The sequence below is a fragment of the Aplysia californica genome, unplaced genomic scaffold (assembly GCF_000002075.1).
Source record: "Aplysia californica isolate F4 #8 unplaced genomic scaffold, AplCal3.0 scaffold00079, whole genome shotgun sequence".
Lineage (NCBI taxonomy): Eukaryota > Metazoa > Mollusca > Gastropoda > Aplysiida > Aplysiidae > Aplysia > Aplysia californica.
The window spans coordinates 143,397-148,457 of NW_004797349.1; positions in this window are offsets into that span (position 1 = coordinate 143,397).

Consider the following 5,061-nt stretch of genomic DNA (forward strand, 5'->3'; position numbering starts at 1 on the left):
TTATTATTATGATCATCATCATCATTATTGTCATCATCATCATCTCTCGCTTAATAAAATAAGTTATGTCAAATTCCTATTTAACTTAAAACAAATAGCAGAGTAGTATAATCATAATATGCATGAAGGAGACTTTCTGTTCACGCAACTATCTTCAACATACCCGTATCCAGCGGGAACACCACTAGATCACACCACTTGTTGGTGACGCCAGTCATCGCTTAATTAATTTGTTAAGTCATGGTGGATGACGGTGGCAGATCTTAGCTTGAAAGCACTCAAGAAAATGGGAACGATTAGAGTATGGATAGTTCTTGGAGAATTAATCAATGAGAGGCTAAGAACTGAAAACGAGGGGGGGGGGGTTCTTCTTTAAAAAATAAGAGTTCTCAAAGGTCTCGGATTTTGTCATTTCAATATTTCTGGTGTTGATGAGCCGTGTCTTTCGTACTACGTCTTCGTCGTGTCCCAAAACTCTTTAATATGGTTTAAATCTTAAAAGAAAAACCAATTAACAGGCCGTTGGCTTGTTTCCGTGGCTCTTCTCGGCACATTCGGGTCAGACACTCGATCGTTCTATTGCATGTATATACATTTTTTCAATTCTTCTCAAGTTTTCTGACCTTTCTGCACTACAATGGAATGACATAAAGTCATCGTCACTCAGCTCTTTCTGTCTGTCGTTTCTCATTCCGAGCGTTTTCACGCATAAAAGACAATGTGGCTAATTGTGAACGCTCGTCTGTTATATTTAATCACCGGTTGTACATAATGATACGTCATATGCTATGTTCTAGAGCTGGACAGAGTGATTTGAATGAAGTAAGTCTCATTACTATGCAGTAAATCATGGTCGGTGAAATCACGGTTTTGTGAACATATTCTTTCCTGAAACCAACACCAAGTCTATGCATCAGGTGTTTGACGTAACTGTAGGGAGAAATTTTTCCGGTGCATCGGACAATACTGATGATCAGTTTCTTGTGCTTTCACTTATCCATGATTTTTTAACATAGTTGAGCATGCTCTAGAGCTTGTCAAACCGCCATCTCCACTATACAGTAGGTTTGACTCTGAATCTGTTTGTCCTGGCAAGATGAAGCTGCTATCGTACTTTGTTTAGACCGTGGGTCTGACTTTTTTAATCTAACAGTGAACGTTCGGTTATCAAAGATTTTCATCTAACTCTTCCACAACACTGTGATCGGGGTAGTTTCAATACAGGCTGTTTGCAAACTAAACCGCAAATTATAACTTCATTACGTTTTAATTTCAGAGAAGAGAAGTACAGCATTCCATGATAAACTTTTATTGTTAGGTAAAAGCAAGACTGACAGACGGAAACAAGATAGGACTAATAAAACTGTAGGACCCATAAAGGCGCCCTCTGTCCATTCAATCGCTTCATTTTAAAAAAGTAATCTTAAAGATTATAATATCTTTTTTTTTTTGGGGGGGGGGGATAACCATTTACTTAAAATAGTGTAGTTCTTTCCCTGACCTCCTATATATCCTTCAATGAATCTAGTGAACAGATTGGCCAAAAGATTATCCTCCTCTGTGAAATCTCAATGACAACATTCAGTGGGATTGCCAGAATTAATGCTCGCATTCTGAAGTATTACCATTTTATTTCTAGCCTTGAATCGACTCGAGAGTAATAAGTACTGGCTGGTTTGATCGAAAAACACCAAACCCCTGGATCATCCTATCGATTAGTACGCAGTTTGTTTCCCATATCCTGGAATAATAATTTAGATAGAGATACAGGCTTATCGTTGTACAGAATCCACCTCATAGTTGCCACCAACGACGATTGCGTGTTTGATAGATTGTAAATGGGGCACACTGGTCCTGGGTATTCCAATGACGCTCTAGCTGTTAGTTTCAATGAACCCTAAACTCATCTTGTGTCTTGAGGTGTGTGAATTGGAAAGTTGTTTTGTTTTTGTTTTGTTTTTTGTCCCTCTTCTAACAGTAATTTAACGCTTTTGTTCATGTCCTTAATTCCGCTTTATATTTATGTTACTTGATAATGTTACCAGATTGTTCGATGCTGATGGGTGCTCCGGAGTGATCTGTGTTTCGTGGTTCTCTGTTATTTCACTTGTAATCCTAATTCTTTCGAGGCATGCAATAAGCGAGCTGCATATTTCCATCCGACAACAATGTATCATTTACTGCGTTGTTGTCGTCACCAAACCTCAGTTCAATGTAAAATGTTATCAATGTCCACACACACACTCACAAGCACGCGCGTACATGTACGAACGCACACACGCACTCAAACACACGCGCACACACACACACACATGCACACCCACAAACACACACATACACACACACAAACACACACACACACACACACACACACACACACACATACGCACTTAAAGCCGATAATTAGAGGCCCTATTTCTTTAAACCATTCTGTCCTTAACATTCTTTTCCCTCGCACTAGATGGCCCGTGCTGTGTCGATGCGATACCTCGAACCTAACTATATCAAATTACGCACTTGTGTTTTCTACTTATCATTTTTCGGAAATAGGAGAGGTAATTGGGTCAGGCGGGTGAGAGACACTGGGTAAATCGTTCCGTTCAGTTACAGCGTTATCAATACAGACATCTAATATAGCCGGAGAGACTATACAGAGGAACAAAACAATCGGAATATAGAAGAAGCCCGACGCAAATATCAAACTAGGAATAGTTGGAACTATGTGTCTCAAACTGATGAGGAAAAATACCATAACTTCCTTAGATACAGTGTAACTGTTTGCTTGGTAATGATGCTTTAAGAGTCCATCTTCGATCCAACAACAATTTGTGGGATTGGGGTCAGTATAATCGACAATGTACTCTCAGCTGACGACATCGTATTGTGGAAAGAAAAGCACCCAGTACTACAGGAACTAATAGACAAGGTCAACACTAACCTAGGTAAATTTGGACTTAAAATAGGCCTAAGAACGAAAAATGTAAAAGCAATCATCACAGGCGAAAACAAAACTACAGTGCAAATTGACAGACTAGAATCAGTAACGTTGAAACTAGCCCATAAAATGTTTACGAATTTTCACTCATCCACGAACACCTCCATCCCCCCCCCCGCAAACCCCCACCATTACCACCAACAAAAATCCTCAATCCTCAAGAAGATGGTTTTTGCCACACAGAAGATGACGGTGAGCGAACATTTAAGGAGTGACAATAGACGACCCTGTAGAAGATGCTACAACAAATTGATTGAACTCTGTGCATGCAATAGTATCTCTTTTTTTTTTAATAAGGGAAGGAAAAAACAAGAGAGCACGTTTCATATAACCAGATAGTGAACATCGCCTTTACCTGTATTTGCAAAATGATTCACAACAAAAGGCAAAAACATACAAAGAAAAGAAGGAAAGAATATAAAGACGATTGACGAAAGAGCAAATCACACCAGAGCATCCACAAAACCACCCACCACTTTCTTGCTGGATAAAAAGCTAGATAACCAAACAGTAACAATAGTGGGATAGACAAGAAGTAAAACCAGCTTCTAGTGCTTTTTTTAGAATCCCAAGACAGAACAGCCTGGCTTGTCTTGTGTTAGCCTTGTCTTTTCACTTGAATTATAATCTCCTAGACAGGGCATTGTCATGGCGTCACTCTTTGCTTCCTATACAAATTTTGCTTCGCTGGTGAGCACCATGGGGGTGCAAATTTGTAAAGGGAAAAATATCAATGTGGTTCTCTCTATTGTCCTCATCTCCCATTTTTACTACAAACATCTCGAATCTTTTATATAATAATGACCTATGAGTGTTGCAAATGCTGTAAAACTCGTACTAAAACTAAACTAAACATCATTAGATGGATGTTACCGAGTTGATATGCTTATCTCAACTCTAACCAAACTAAGTGAGAGAGAAAACTTGAGGAGATAACGTGACACGGCAAACTGCACAAGTAGAGAGTCTTTTTTTAAGGTACAAAGTTTAGTATATTCGGATGTTCTGAATTTGTGTATGGTGGTGATTCTCTTAATAAGAATCGTTGTACGAAATCTGCACATATGTCGTTTCACATTTGGGCCTGTCGCCTTGATCAGTTTGTCCTGATGTTGGCCAAAATGTAGACACACTGGGTTTGACATCAAGCAGAGCCTGAAATGTTATAATTCTCCCACGCACAATTTTTTTGCTCCCACATCTGTATAAGGAACCAAGAACTAATGTACGATATTTGACTTCATTTCATTTTTTAAATAAACTAGATTCATAATCGTTCCTTCTGAAATTTCAAATCTTGTAAGTAACATACCAAAGGTTGCACTCTCGAGGGGGGGGGAGGGGGGCAGACCAGTTAGATATAGGCCATTGATTTTGGAAAGTTCCGTATAGTTTATTTGATAACTGGTATTTGCCTGATAAAGCGTTAAGAGTCCTTAACGTTCAGAGTATATCCCTATCCTTGGCCGCTTCTGTTTGAGTAACTAGTAGCTTCAATGTTAGCCGCACGTTTCAATAGAACTGGTCCAAAGAGCTTGTACGATCAATACCATTGATAGCACTGTTTTGAAAATTCGTTTTGCCACGCACGAAACAAGATTATTTCAAACAATTCTGTGTTTTGTTCCAGACCGCTTAACTTGAGATAACATGCTTTTGTTTTTGAGCAAACCAAATGATGACCGCACGGTAGTCTAGGGTGGCAAATGTGGTTCAGACTCCCTCTCCCGCCCCCCCCCCTCTTCTTTTTCTACGTCTTCTGTAAACACACCACCTGCAGCCCCCAATCCCCTACCACACCCCCAAAATTCCCACCACTAGTTCCCATACTCTGGGCTGGCCAATAAGACTGAAAAGCCTACAGGGCAACTGGAACCAGTATGGCTTGGGATTTTTATTTCATATGCAAACTTGAGGCAGGGTCTCCTGGAATGTGGGGGGGGGGCATTTGCGTCCCTTTTCATCCCCCCTGTGGTCGTTTTAACTGTTTACTCTTTTTAAGAAAACTATGATTACTAAGATCAGCAGATTCCATTAGCTTTGAAATAGCAAATACTGCTTTTGGG